The sequence below is a fragment of the Panthera pardus genome, unplaced genomic scaffold, assembly GCF_024362965.1.
Source record: "Panthera pardus isolate Hobbes unplaced genomic scaffold, ASM2436296v1 HiC_scaffold_6, whole genome shotgun sequence".
Classification (NCBI taxonomy): domain Eukaryota; kingdom Metazoa; phylum Chordata; class Mammalia; order Carnivora; family Felidae; genus Panthera; species Panthera pardus.
Genome location: NW_026526991.1, coordinates 68684437 through 68701340, shown reverse-complemented (window position 1 = coordinate 68701340; position 16904 = coordinate 68684437).

The following is a 16904-nucleotide window of genomic DNA, read 5'->3' as shown; positions in this document are numbered from 1 at the left end:
CAGTAATAATAGATAACATTTGTTGAAAGCTGTGTATCAGGCTCTGTATTAGTGCATTGCAGGCATCATTCATTTAACCCTCACAACAATCCTAAAAAGTAGTTACGAATACTACCTTTGATTCCCAGGGGAGGAAACTGAGCTTAGAGGTTAAGCAAATTCCTCAGTCACAAAAGGTTATATTCTAACCTTTCTGAGAGCAAGAATCTGTCCTATTTGTCTATGAAGAGAACTTGTTGACATATGGCACATGGTAGATCCCCAATAAATGTTTATCGAATAAATGAATGATCAAATAAATGAATGAAGAGCTCAGAGGACAAACTGGAACCAGCAAACAGAAATTAAATACAGACAGTTTTTGTTTAGCCTAAAAAATGATTTTGTATTAGTTAAAACTGTCCAATGGAATGGATCACTCAAAAGACAGTTACATGTGGCACTTATCACACTGAAGAGTATTTATACATTTTCATTTTTTCTCCCTTGTGATTAGGGGCTGTATCATACTTTGCTTTCATTCTTCAGAAACTAGCCAAGAGCTAGAGATGCTCAGCTGGTGTTTGTTGAATGGATTGGATTGAATTTAAAGGCCCAGCAAACTAAAAAGTGGGTATTTGCCGTTAATACCATTCACTGAAAGTTTAACTCCCATTGTTCTTTATTTCTTTCCATTATTTTGCCTTTTATTTCTAACCAGCTTTGAGAAAAAAGACAAGGTAGGGAAAGAGTTTAGAAATTTCGTTTGTTGTTTGTAAAATTCCACCAGACTGTAAGCCCAGTGGGGGCAGTGAATGTATCTTTTATCACATTTATATCCTTAGTCTTGCACATAATAGGTGTTGAATATTTGTTGGATGAAACATGCACCCGTGTGCGCGCGCACACACATACACACACACACACACCAACAGTGTGCTCTTCACTCCCGTAAGGCCCTGTGGAACCATATGCCATATAAGGAATTCCCGCATTAGGTGGGAGATTTGAACCACATGAGTGTTGTTACATGGAAAACTAGTTAAATTATAAACTTTGGATCCCCAAAAAAGAGAAATGGAGAAAGGAAGAGGAGAAAAGTACTAAATCACAATTGTGATTCTCAAGCCCAAGGCAAGACTCAGAGTAGTAAAAACCTTCCTCAAAGACCACAGACAGGCCGTAAAGAAACAGTGGGCTGTATGACCTCTGAGGTCCCTACCAAATTTAAGATTATTTTTCATTTATTGATCCTAAATATTGAAATGAGGGGCTACATTTCATTCAACACACTGATGGTCATATCTAGAATTCATTTATCATATACTATCCTGGCACTGAGGATACAGTTGTAAAAAGAGACAGAGAAATTCTTAGCCTCATGGAATTTACATTGTAATGCAGTATGGGACTAGGAGACAAATGATAACAAGGTATTTTAAACAGTGTTGTCCAAAAAAAGGTAGCAATAAGCCAGGAAATGGCAAAATTAATGAGACAGCATTACAGTGGTTGTATCTTGAAGTGCTAGGCTCTTTGGTCATTGGTACAGACAATGGGCCTTGGAGCAATTTTTAACAGTAATTCCTTGACACTTTAAAGACCCATTCCTTTCTCAACGTCCTATTATCTAAATTCCCCATATATGTTGTTAACAACTGCTGCCATTTCCTCACTGGCTTCCAGCTTTCTTCTCCTCTGTGCACATAAAAAAACTACTAACTACAATTTTCTTTTAGGTATCATATCAATCACTTTTTCTTTTCAAAAACTTCAAAAAATCTGAGAAGGTACATATGTCAATTTTATCACCTATTTAATTTTCTCTCCTGCCTTTCCCTTTCTTGTCTATTGGCAAATTCTTCTTTCTTAGTCTTTCCCTCTCCATTCCTTCAATAAACCAAAATAATTTTTCTCCATGTTCACCAAATAGTCTTCATCTCACTTAAAATAATCTGATTTTCCTTTTCTTCCATAAAACTTTTCCTAACCTAATATAATATTAAACACTACATATTAGCATTTTTATAGTTACAGACAAGATTTTAAATTTAGGTCACAGAATTGCAAAATATGTAGGAAAGGGTTATAAATGAATTTTGCATGTTTTATGTTCAAATTGGTTTACCAATATTTATTTTTCTCTTGAGCTTTGGCAAGACCTTGGGAATCAGACTATGAGCTATGTTCCATGCTTTTTAACACAGGAACACAAAGATCCTAATTAACATTTGATGTCTTGAAAGGCTTCAGACCCAAATGATCGAGATGATTTGCCTGCCATTGTGGAGTCAACACGTGGGAATCCCATACAAACACCCATGTTTTAATTTTCTCTAGAAGAACTATGAAGAGCAACATATATACAGATATCTATATCTACATATGTATACATTTTATTTTAGAGAGAGAGAGAGAGAATGCACAAGGGGGGTAGAGGGGCAGAGGAAGACAGAGAATCTTAGGCAGGCTCCACACTCATTGCAGAGCCCCACATGGGGCTCCATCCCATGACCCTGCAATCATGACCTGAGTCGAAATTAAGACTCAGATACTCAACTGACTGAGCCACCCAGGTGTTCTAGTGAAGGGCAATATTTGTTTTTAAGAATATAGTTCTTAAACGCTTATCACTTCTACCAAAAGAGATTTTTTTTAAAGTCCAATGAAGTGGAATGTTCTTTAAGATCACCTTTATCTTTCAACCTAAACCATTTCCTTCCAGGATATACAGTTATTACTTCAAACTTATACACTGTCTTATAGCTAGCATTCTCAGATAATTTAATCTACTATATTCAGCAGAAAGTCTTTGCCCTATTCAAAAGAGAAGTAAGGTTAGAATTCTGAAATTGCTCACTCAATATTTCAAAATGAACTAGTACTAGAGTTAGTAAGATCCAGAACTCTTATTATACTTTTGGACAATTCTTAAATATTTACTATTAAAATTATTATAAATTATAATAATTACAAAAGAAAGCATTTAAGCTTTAGGATTTGATCATATTGAAAGAGATAAATTTGTTCACTTTACACAAGGAGCATATGAGGAAAATGTTTTATAACATTTCCTTTCCTTTCAATTGTAATAAACAACCGTGCTGGAAAAATAATTACTTTATCATTCTGGATCTCAGGGAACATTAATCTCATCTCAAGTAAAGCCATTTTAACTTTTTAGAGCTGATTCAATCATCTATGAGTGACTGAATGAAACCTCATTCATGAATGTGTCTGGCACAAGTAGGTACTGTGTGCACATGGTTAGATCTGAATCTAGATTCTATCCTTTATGAGAAGTCACAAGATCCAGGATTTCCTCTGCTCAGATATCCGGATGCCATAAGTGAATCGGGGTAGTGAGAGTGCTTTCAAATCAATCAACACTCAAAGTTTTGGTTTCTCACCATTGCTCATGTCAGATGCAATTCTAAAACAAGTATGTGTTTTTAGTTACTGTGTTTTTATTGTGATGACTGTTGGTTGCAGTTAGCTTCTGCAATTCTACCTGGCTCTGAAGTTGATCAAAAAAAAAAAAAAAAAGTAGCTGTTAAGACGAACATTTTAATTTAAAGCTATTCCTTAATCTTACATAGATTCAAAAATAGTTGAGGTATCAGTTATAATACTTTAATATTCCAGTTATGGTCAATTTAAGTGGAGTCTGGGCAAAATACTTTCACACTAAACAAATACTGAATATAACAAATGACATCAAAGAATTTATATATTATATTAAAAATTCTTTTCCTATGCTGTTCAGGTCTTCCAGGTAATAAGATAAAAAAACAGAACACTCTCTTATACATCTTTAATGGCACATGTTATTTGATATTAGTTATCTTTGTACATGTTTTACTTTTACAAGTGTAATATAAAATTCTTGAAAATGGTATGTAATGGGCACTTAGCATTAATTGAATGAATAAATGGACAAACATCCAATGAGCCTAAGGGAGAGGACAGATAAGCAGCAGATTTGTGTCCCTGTGTGCACTGGAAGGTACACATTTGTAAAACATAATCCGACTATGCTTACGTGATGACTGGGTACATTGAAAAATTCACTAATGACAAAAATACAAAACAAAACAAAACACCATACCACTGAGGAATACATACGCCCACAGATGAACATAGTTACATAGGCAAATGCAAAGAAAAGTGTTAACGGAACATACACCAAAGTGATAACAGTGGTTACTGCTAGGGAGGAGGTCGTGTTGCTGAGGGCAAAGAGGCCCTTAAACAACCAATAACATTTTAACTTTTTACAAGAGAAATAGATCTATATTATGCAATTCAAAATTAATTAGAGAAAAAGGAAAGGGAAGAAAACATAAGACACTGACAAAGAATCTAGAGACTTTCTAGGCCTAACTTGCTGTGTTGTCAGGAATAAATATTTAACTGCTCTTGATCTCCATTTTCTCATTTATAAAATGTGCAGGTAAGATTAGCTGATCTCTTAGCTCTATATTTATGATGAACTGTGAACTATCAATCATTATAAATTATTGCCTTAAACCACCTGATCAAAGAGATATTAAAATCTAAATACCAGCCAGGTTGTTTAGCATTAAGAATATAAGAACTAGAGGGACACCTGGGTGGCTCAGTCAGTTGGGCGGCCAACTTCGGCTCAGGTCATGATCTCACAGTTTGTGGGTTCGAGCCCCGTGCTGGGTTCTGTGCTGACAGCTCAGAGCCTGGAGCCTGTTTCAGATTCTGTGTCTCCTTCTCTCTTGCTGTCCCTTCCCCACTCTGTCTCTGTCTGTCTCAAAGATAAATAAACATTTAAAAAAAAAAAAAAAAAAGAATATAAGAACTAGAAAGCTTCATTTTACTTTGGTACTAAAGCATGGTGTATATCTGCACAAAGGATCAATAGGCAATTTCAGGTGTTGTACTCTTGAAAGGCAACAGCGAGCTGGAATAAGTGGATAAAAGGGACATTAGGAGAATCCAGAGGAAAAATGGGCCTCTGAATGAGGAAAAGAAAAAAGAAATCAGTACTCACCTTTTTGGAAAAGAAAATGTTAGTGCAGTAGTACATAACATTCTGAAGTCTTCCTTTTGATGCAAGGGACATTGTGAAGATGTCTAAAATGTTTTGTTTTTTAACCAAGTATACCAATATGTACAAGACCATCTTACTCATCCACACTTCTTTGTGTTGTACTTCATCATCTAAATGACAGATGATGAGAAGGATAAGATGATCAAAGTAAAGAATATGAGGGCCAAGGATATCTGTTGCATAGTTGTTAGTTTTCTTTAAAATGTGTATTTTTAAGCAGCCATTTCAAAGAGGCATGACCCCATGTCAGAGCAGCTAAAAAAAAATGTCCTGCTTTATGGGAGAATAGTAGTGATGAGGTCATGACCACAGCAGTGTGGAGGCAATAGATGTGCAGTGTGTGCGTGTGTGAGAGAGAAAGAGAGACAAAAAGTTTGTGTAGAAGGGGAGTGTGAAAGCAGTATTACTAAAATTGACCCATGTAGAGACTGGATGCGTCCTGGAATAGTCCTCACAGTTGCACTTCTCCAAGGTTTCTCAAATCCATCCCCAAGCCTTCATTTCCAGTCTCCTGTTACATTGTGATAATAGTGTGCGACTAGTTATTCTTTACAACTAGTCACCTCTTATTCTAAACTTAAGTCAAGACAACCACTTTTATCAGTTGTGCATAAATAATAATTGTAAAAGTCAAATATGGGTTTAAAAAGTCAAATCTGTATCTCTATAATTACCTATAATAATATAACTTCCTTTCTTGTATTCCTATATGCTTGAATGGGATGGAAATGACTGCAGAAGAAAGGCAAAGCCGAGGAATGAATTTACATATCTTTGCTTATACATACATCTATCATTTATGTGGCAAAAGAAAAATGGCTGAGAATAGCTTTAAGAAAAAAAGTTGAAATTCCGTAACATTGTAGATGCTTCTCCCAGACTGGTCTTAGCAAGCCAGAAATGGGCTCACCAATGGTCTAGTCACCAGTCCCAAAATGTGTCATATATTTTCGTGCCTCTGAGACTCTGAATACCCTAGCCCACCCTTTTCCACCATCGACTATGAACATACTTATAAGATACACTCAAATACCCCTTATTCTATAAAGCTCCCTGACTTCTCCAGGCAAGGCCAACACCTCCATCATACTCCTTGATCTACTATAGTCAAATTATTTCTATGTCCACTCTTTCCTCCCATCACTCATGAACCCTAAAACTTTAAGGCAGGCCCTGCACCTTCTTTAAACAGCTTCCTGTCTTAGCATGTTGCCTGGCTGATAGCCTTCCATAAATTGTAGTTTGAATGGAGATAGAAAAAAACAGCAACGAAACATCTGTTTCTAAGGGGTGTTAGGGAGCTCTCCTGTTATTTACACGATAAGACAGATTCACTTAAGCTAGTCCATGAAAAGTTCTTATTTTAAAAGGCAATCAAGGCAAGACATCTTGTAATTTTCATCAGAAACATTTTTATCAAATAGCCCTTGTTAAAAGTTCTCCCTTACACAGGAAATTCTTACAAGGCTCTGTAAAAAAGATACCTAAATCATCAAAATATGACTTTCACACAACCTAATAAGGGTCCTTTAAAAATCATAATCCAATTAAGAAAACCTATGTTTTGCCTGGCATTCCAAATGTGTCTATTTTGAAACTGATTTAATGATTAGATCGTTGTATTCTTTCTCATTTTCTTCTTTTTTAATGTAAGAATTTGTGCATGTTTTTCCTTTTCCCATTTGCTCCTGACACTATATATTTTATGACTATGGTCTTTAATATCAATTAGATCTCCAGCTGAAATCTGCAAAACTCTTAGAGTACCTTAAAGGCCCCTAAATCTCCAAGGAACACCCCAATTTTCCTTTTCTCTAATAGAAAAGGTGGCAAAGTTCACTAGACTCCCTATAAATATGCATCATGCTTTGTAACTGAGATGCTCCCAAATGTCCTCCCTTCAGAGTGAGGGCCTATTATACCTAGCATAGCAATGAAGTCCCTTCATTTTGGAGTAGGTATACTTACTACTCTTTAGCATATCCAAAAAATCCTCAAGACCTCAAGGAACCTCTGGTTGGTGAGGCAGCAAATTTATGGGAAAACACTAGAAGATCTTTAATGAGGCAACAAGAAATGGATCAGGGGATTCCATGAATTATGGTAAATTATTTAGACTCCAGAACGGAATGGGGACACACACAGACCAATTGTCTTCTTGGGAGGTAGGAGCAAGAGTAAAGAAGGATATAAGAAAAGTTTCAGATTCCCAGAGGAGTAAATGTTAGGGTGAAATGAAATGTAGGTGCCAGTAAATTTTCTGATTTCTGTACCTAGCAATGTTGAAGTGCTTCATGGTTTATGAACAGATCTTTTATGTGGTTAGGTCTACATCTCTTTTTTTTTTTTTTAATTTTTTTTTTAAACATTTATTTATTTTTGAGACAGAGAGAGAGCATGAACAGGGGAGGGTCAGAGAAAGAGGGAGACACAGAATCTGAAACAGGCTCCAGGCTCTGAGCTGTCAGCACAGAGCCCGACGCAGGGCTTGAACCCATGGATCACGAGATCATGACCTGAGCCGAAGTCGGACGCCCAACGGACTAAGCCACCCGGGTGCCCCGGTCTACATCTCTTTAACAGAAATAAAAATACCTGGTCAACATCCTAAATATGAAACTATAAAATAGACCACTGAAAAAATATTCTAGTTGTTCCAGGTATGGAGAAGAAAAAAATAACAGACAAGAAAATAAGTAAGTTATTTTGTATCACTAACTTTAGCAAATCATAAACTTAATTAGGATTGACTTTAAAAATGGACGTTCCAGAGTTATTAGACCTATATTAATTTATTCAATAATATGTACTATGCAATATGGATTACAAAGAATAAAGAGCAGTCTTTGCCCTCAAGGAGCTCACACTCAAGCACAGAATCAGCATCTTTTGATTTCATTTGTGTTCAATTTTTAACAATGTTTGGATCACTTTTCAGTATTTTTGATAGAACATCAACTGTATCAGAAGGCCAGGGATATTTGGAAAATAGGAAATACCCAATGGGATCTTAAAGTCCTTGTGAGGTCTTACAGAAAAGTATTTATTTATTTATTTTTTTTTACAGAAAAGAATTTTAACTTTGCTTAACTTGGTACTTCCCAAAATTATGTAACTTTTTTTTTTTTTTTTCACCTAACACCTATAAGTAGATCATGGCACACTTTGAAAAATGTTGATTTGTGTAGAGTTTTAAAAAAGTGTATTGCTATAGATTTCCTAAGGCACTGAAAACACAAATTTTTAACACTTTTCACATTTTCAGAAAATATGTGAAAGACAGAGCCTCTGGTTACAAATTCTTGGGAATTATAATTTCATGGATGGGTTAAGGGATAGGAAGAAAATAACAAATAGCTTTCCCAAGCCATGGAAAACTATCTGTAACTGTAAACTATGTTTTATAAAGACTAAAAATATTCATAAAGTTTTCATAGTAGGTAATTTAAATATATAAGCCTTTTACTAACAGCTGCCTTATGTGAATATGCTGTTTAGATTCTTTCAAATAAACATTATCTTAATCTGTGACAAATTTTACTTATGGTCTTACATGTACAGGCAAGACATTACATGGTCCATATTCCATGTACTAACATTCATTATCTTTCTGCCCTTTCCTGAATTTTAAGTTTGTACCTGCTCTTCTCTCTTGGTGCTAACTAATGGAATCCTAGTATTTAGGCACTTCTAAATGCTGGTTTGAAAAGAATTTAGGAAGCTTAAATGGGGAAAATGTACCCTCTTCCCCATAGCTGTGGGAAAATAGATAAAATTCTATACTATATCATAGAACTGACTTTGCAAATATGATTTTTTTTAAAGTAGTCCTGTTAAACACTTGGTACTTCAATGCTGCTATGCTCAGTGAAAATAGCATAACTTTAGTAGGCCGTAATTCAGATTGGTTGTCTGATTTAGTAATATGTAGCCTTGTTAATAACACCTAAAATGACATTTTGATTTCCGAAAGTTTGTTTGCAAATTTGTTTTGAGAACAAAATCATCGGCACATCTCTTTCAAATAAATGGTCACATACACATCTTTGATTATGTATGATTTCTTATTTAAAGAAAGAGTTTTCACCAGCTCATCTTATTTAAATAAATGGTGCTATGACCAAAACAGATACTTAAGCATAAGTATCTGAACAGGGAAATGATAGCTCAAAGAAAAACATAAATTAGCCTCTGCATATGCAGTCTATTTTTAACACAAAGTAGTAAAAATTCTTCCTATCTCCATATTCTTCCTAGATGGCAGAAAGTGCTTTTCTTACCTGAGATTACACTTTTATTTCTCAAATGTCACAACTGATTGATTCTCCGGAAGCTTTTGGGTAGTTCTTTTAGATAACTGTAATAATAATTCCTCACTTTTGGAGGAACTAAAATATCCAGTAGTCCTTATAGTCTCAAGCTGTGGCTATTACAAAATGTTGTTATTCTTACTAACCTAAGGCTGCGGTGACCTCTTGTTCACAGGCATCGCTGCTCTTATCTTTATTAACCAACTGGTTTCCTCTGCTAACTCATTCAGATGTTACTGTTTTTCAGGATGAGGCTGCAAACTAAATAAAATCATCCCCCTAAGGAGTCCACAGCAAATATTCAGGTCAATGTTATTTGTGTTGTCCACAAGACTATGTTCCAGTGATTATGTGTGCCTTTGAAGGATAGATAGGAACATACTCGTATGCAAGAGCTGACCTAACAACTGTTGGCAAGTCTTTATTGCTAAAGCCCATCAATATCATTTTGTCTAGTAATAATCAGGAAATATACTTTTTCAGATAGATTGTAAAAAGAAGCTTATCAAGTCCTACTGATTATTCAAAACCGTTGCACCTCCATCTAGAAACACTAAGGGCAGTATAACATCCACATAGGATTCTAAAGAAACAATCGAAGTGGCCAGGCACAATGGCCACTTTTAAAAAATTTTCGGCAACGAGACTGGATTCTTTTTAAATTCCTAAAATATTAATGGCCTAGGAGATTTCCAGGTATCCACTACCTTGTCTCCATCTAGGTTCCTAGGTTCCAAGATATAGCTTGACCTTCACCTACGGCGGCCTTGTTAAGTAGTAGTATTACTTGTCAAGTATGACTTGTTAAGTCAGTAGTATTCCTGACTACTTGTCAGATTCAAAGGTCTTGTGTCTTGGGTCTGTGTTTTATGTTTAAGATGATTATCTCACCCGTCAAAAGATTTATCATTAACTTTTAGTTTCTTACAGATACAATGTGTAGAATAGTTTCTTGGACACGTCCCACTTGAAGCACTGGACTAGCAGGAACAGATCAGAAATAACTCTTGGTAGCACCGGGGTCTATCTAGATAGCTGATGGACCTTCTGTCCTAACACTGGCTTTCTGGTCAGGAAAATTCAATCTCATGTTTCAGATATGTCTAAAAAACCTTCCAGACCAAGAGAATCCACCATGAAGTAACTAAAATCTCCAGGAGCCAGCATCATTTAACTTGCCTGTCAATAGCAAGGTTTTGCCTCTGACTTCATTTGATGGTTCTTAATTAGGTTAGAACCTGTCCCCTGCAGTATAGCCCGACTTTTGCTTTTATGTTTTGAGGTTTGTCTTGGTCACTTCTGAACGGGGTCCAGAGATTATGGAACATTCAGGTAAGATTTACTGTTCTGAAAATCTTTCCATTTATTTACTTTTCTTCATGGAAAATAAATTCTTACTTGAGACCTGTCAGTCAACACAGAGAAACCTGGATAGCCAGTCTCTCTTCCATCAAAGACTGGCAAATGACCACCACTAGAATGACAAGTGCATAACACCACGCAAACACTGGAAGAGTTGCAACTTGCTACACAACCCTTCTTGAACTTTGTGGTTTACTGAGTCTCAATTATAAGGTGAGGAGTGTCTCTTATCGATGACTGAATAAAACTAATTTTTCTAAAAATAATAGACCTGTACCTAGTTATTGCTCTTATATTTTTGGCTGTGGAAACTCAAAAGATACAGTAACAATACATCCCTTAAATACAGGGTTTGTTCTCAATTACCGCAAAAACATTAAGGGAGGAACTCTTATGATACCAGTGTCTTTTACCTGAATAATGCGTGCAATGTTTGGATACCGAGAAGTGAAAACCTCCTTTAAAGTTCGGAATATGGCACTGGTTTATCATGATAAAATTTGTGGGAAAATAATGGAGGTACCTGCCTTACATTCAGCAGAGGGTGTCCTTTAATTCTTACACAGCTTATTCCGGGCTACAGAAAAAATGCTGCCTGTTGTGGTAAACACAGTGTAATGTATAAAATTATCAAATCACTAAGTTGTACACCTGAAACTAATGTAACATTGTGTGGACTACACTAAAAAGAAGAAAAGAAAAAGAGAAGAAAAAAAGTAGCTGTCTCATGAAAACAAACTAAATCTAAATGTGATGCTGTTCTTTAAACAAACAAATGGACAAATATGCTACCGGACACTTTGAGTGAAGCCTCCAGCTTTAAATTGTGACTTTAAGAAAAAGAGTATGATAATTTTAAAGATACCGATTTCATTTGTCAAGTTCATGCACACTCATGGTCATACATATTTGGCCTGGCTTGATATTTCCCAAGGGGAAACGGTCACAACATCTGTGAAGCACAGTGGTTCAGGGAAATAACATTCCAAGTGAGGTTATACACAATCTCAGAAAGATAACAAATTATTAAGATAAGAGAGCAATAAGACTGCTTCCCTAAATGTGCTCACTGAGAGGATGGTCACTGTACTAGGTCCTACAGAATCCTCTGGCTCAGATTTCACCTTCACCAGCAAAGAGGATGTATGTTCATGGGCAAGGAATGATGCCCCTACATTCCTGGCAACTCAAGCTATGTCAAAAAGAATTTGCCAAGCTGTACCAGACTGAGAGCTAAGACCTATTTACATGGGCAGGTAGCCTTTTATAGGGCACTTAGCCATTAAACATTTTTACAAGGTATAGCAATGAGCCTAAAAATGTTAGTCCATATGTAGCAGTAATAGTTATAAATATGTTATATAAGTTGTATTTCAAATGTTCTTACCTGGTTACTAAACAAGCAATGCACACTGGCAAAGAAAGTCTAAGTGATAAGGGGATTCCTACAGATTCTAATTTAAGATAAAGTATTGCCTACAAAGCCCCAGACCTCATATCTGAGTTCAGTTTTCCCAATAATTCCCTAAAGTAAGGCCTTTTAGTTTATTCTACCATAATTCCATTTTTATTTTGCTTCTTTTCTGTCACTTTCACTGATCAATGACTTCTGTTTAAATTCTTATACACTATTCTTTAAATAATAAATGATTCAGATAAATTTATGGTATTACACATATTTGCTTAGCAACTATGATTCCGGAAATTGGATTTTATTAGCAAGACAGAGGAATGTTTAGAAGAAAAAGAACTGATTTGTGAGCCAGGAGGCATACTGTAAAATGTTTACCTTAAGAATGAACTCAATGTGTAACATAAATCAAGTGCATCAGCCTAATTATTGGAGTCTGAGAAAAGCACATGTTTTCTCTCAAATATGCCCTTTCCCTTTGGTTCAGTAGGGAGTACACCAAAATCTTAATGTTACTGTACATGGAAAACAAGAAGGGTGCTAACCTTCCCCCACCCCTAAAACAATGCATGGAATTATAAATTTTACATAACAATAATTATGCATATAAGGATCTATATCCAAAAAGGAGCACAGAAATAATTAATGTATTTCTAATAGCCACTGAACAATTTAGAAAATGCACAGTTAGGACTGAAGTGGTTTAGCATTTTTAAAAAAGGTTATGATGAACTGCAGTCTGACTAGTATCCTTTAAGTTCTAATTATCATACACTGGACCCACAGATAAGCTACAAGACCCTGCTGGGAGATAAAGCTCTGTTGACAGATCTCCACAAAAGCAAGGTCTGGGCCAACTTCTAGGGACATTCCTCAGAAAAGGGAGCAAAGAAGAGCAGAGCAAGTAAGTACAAAGGAGAACAGGAAGACTGCAGTGTGACCTGGCCACACCATTGGTAACATTCTGATCACTGTCACCCAGGAACACAAAACACGCACTACTATGCATGCAATTATAATAAATGCATATATATCCCTAGGCATTCCTAAGAAGTTAAAGAACTATTTTGGGGACCCATTTTGAATTAATTTAACTTCTTATCCATACATTTTCAGTAGAGAACAAATTGAAAAATGGTTAAATGCATTTAATAAAACTTTCTTAAAAAACCTATCGTCCTTTAGAAACAGATTTTTGTTTGTTTGCTGTAATTCTTATAATCTGATGAACTACAAGGTATTCCTTAACTAAAGTTTCAAAATGCCTTTCCCTTGAGGCCCACACACAAAATACAAAGCAGCCCCTGAAGTGATGCTTTAAACTTCCTACTTGTCTTTAGCAAACAGAACTTTAGCTTTTTGGGTATCACAGGGCCCTTTAAGATGCCCATGCCTGCTGAGACCCTCGCCCTATAAGAATGAACAAACACAGTGTTTCCACAGGGTTAGTGGATTCTTTGAACACCATATGTAGACCACAAGTCAACTCTCTTCTCCAGTTTAGAAATAATACTAAGAGTAATGTTCTAAAAGTCTCTTAAACTGACATTGAGAACAAGGATAAGGTGGGAAGGAGCATATTTGTGGTAGGCACAAACCCACCCAGGGTGTTGTGGTCTTGGTATCATTATTTTTGGTGGCCCTAACTTTAATGGAGCAGATAAAACAACTGAGGTTAACAAATGGCAATGTCAAGGATGGATTTAATTCAGTGGGAAGAAAGCAAATTCTTGCATATGCTAAAGGGAGGGAAGCTTCTTTTCAGTTTCCAGAAGAGGAGGACCATTGTTTAACCCCTGATTACACTTGAGGAAATCTATCTTTAAATGCAGTTAAAATTACTAGACATTAGAACAGGACCTACACTTACACTTATTTAGGCTAGCAATAATGACTAATGGCTGTTTAATATTAGTATTATTAATAAGAGATTATGTTATTAATAATTTGGTTATAAGATGTAGTGCAACACTCTTAAAATTTTCATTTTTGTTCAAAACACCTGCAAGCATTGTAGTTACATGTAAATATTAAGTCAGGTATTTTATACCCCCAAAGAACAGATAGTATTTCTCATGTACATTATCACACACAGATTATTCTAGAATGTTTTTAATTGAGTTCTACATACTACAAATTATGTCAAAGAACCATGGCACCTTTAAAATTGCTGCCACTAAACCTTTGGTTAGAATTTCCCTTAATGGATGGCAATAAGCCTCAACAATTTACACTGGCTCTGGTTGACTTTCAATTTTGACATGCAGTTTGTGGTATGTTTTCAGAGAAAAACAAAAACTAAATAAATTATTATAAGTCAATACTTCTCTGATTCATATAGCTATAGAGGAAAACCTATATATGTATTTATGAAACCTAATTATTACATAGTTTTGCATTTCAGCTTAATTCCTATTTTATTGTTTCACCAACAAGACTGCCAACTCTTTAAGCTTTACAGCTAGTCAAGAATTAAATTTGCATTAAATACAGAATTAATGTGTCTTTGGAGTTTAATTTTTTTAAATTAATAGCAAAGTGCAATGTCAGAAGAGTCAATGTACCAAAAAATTGAAACAGAAAATCAAATTTCATTAAAACAATTCCTGTTCGTTTGCTCAGTAGTATATTTTTTACACTCCCTTGCTTTTCCCATAATTAAAAAGTTAATTACTGGAATCATATTTTTTGTGGATCTGAGTTTTCAAAGGATGTGATTTAAATGCTGCTATTAATATTTTTACAGCACTTTGAATAACAGTAATACTACACTGATCCTAACAGTAATATAATTTTGTACGTAATTATATTTAAATGTCTCTATTCTAAGCAGAATTTTGAATTTAACTCTATGCTAAACATCCTGCTTAAGTGTTAAAAATTAAGAACTCTATGGTCTGAATATTTTGTTATAATCTTCTAAAGCTAGCAGTTAAGAAAAATCTAGTATACTGGAGTATAATTTCTTTGAGGGCCAAGTCAATTTCTCTCACCCTCTCCCATTTTGCCCAATGGAGGCATTCAATAAGTATTTATTCAGTGACTTAGTAAAGTGCATTGATAAAAAATAATTATTTCCTTGGTTTAGTATTTATGCTCTCCTAGTTTTAATAACTTTTAAAATACTATAAACCATTAAACTAGTAAAAACTGTGGTACTTTATAAAGAGCACAGTTAGTTTGGGGCCTACTGTTCTTTTTTAGTGACCAAATTAGATGAAATAAATAACAATGCACAAATGTAGCACCTTAAACCCGTAACAATTAAAAAAATTCAAGATTAGGTAACTGACATAATGAGAACAGCTCCCTGTGAAAAGCACATTTGGGGATGCCTCTCAAAAGAACACTATAATTGGCTAAAATATAGTTTTTTAAATTATTAAGTCTTACTACACTGGATTTATGTACAAAGCATAGCCTTTAATATCTATTGAAAAGAAATTACAACAAAGAAATATCCCCAAACTTATCAGACCCTTTAGGAACAAACCATTCAAAAGTCTGTCCACTGCAAATTCAGAATATCTACTTAAAACCTTAATCTGTAGTAGAATAAACTATGTCCTCACTTTTTAAAAGCGTAGTTACAAGTAATCCTTAAGAGTCGCTATCATGAAGAAAGACCTTATCTATGATTTGATATTACAATCAAAGGTTCAAACAAGACAAGTTAGCCCACATAAAAAAGTACAGCAGTAGACACGGGCAAGAGCAGCAAATGGTGAAAGCATTCTCTTATCTTACCAACAATTCCTTTCCTCTTAAGATCATCTTTAAAGACATAAAACTTTTAAGTTCAACTGCCTTGTTCAACCAATTCTTTTAAACCATAGAGTAACTTAAAATCCAAAAATGTCTCCAGTGAATCGATGTACCAATTCCTCAATTAAGGTAGTTCAGCTGTTGTAATTTTATAACCTGACATGCTTGATTTGAAATTTGGTTTAGTTTTTTAAGTTTTATATAATATTAAAACTGATTATAAGGATCAGAGGTGCATATAAAATAACAAACTTGTAATTATGATGTGTAGGGTTTGCAGTTACAATTAAAAACCACACTTTTTGCATTTTTTCACATCAAAAAGGCTTTGTCAACATTTCTCATCAGAACAGTAAACTATACAAATTGAGTTTCAACAATTTCCACTGTCACTGGTACTTTTTATAGGAATGATTTCTATTGATGCTTGAAAACTATGAATTATATTTTATTTACATCATCAAATTAGAGAATATTAAAGAATATTGTAAAACTGTTGCACTTCTCTCTCATTTTCTTCCAGGATCCACCTGCTCTATGCTGCCCACTATAGGAAATGCAGTATGGTACAAAGAAACGTAAAACTATTCTCTAGGGTTACTGTTAGGTGCAATCCCATAAAAAAATACTCTCTGGGTACTTGGGTGCTAAGATAGGGTGGGTATTCTTGCAAGAGATACAGACTGTTTAGTGGTCACTAAATTTATTAAATATAAAGAACATCAGTAGGAACAGACAGGATCCGAAACTGTATCTTGGTAATGCACACACCAGAACTAGCATTCGGGTGCGGCAGGGCATGGAACTTAGTGATTGAGACGTAGCCTGCAGAAAAATGCAGCTTTGCCCTAGAGAGGAAATATGAGGGTCAAAATCAACACTGCCAAAACACCTACGAAAAAAGAAAAAGTCATGCAAATACAAATGATTGCTGCAACTGTAAAAAAAAAATTTTTTTTTTGTAAATAAATTACTCGTATAATGCACATTTAAG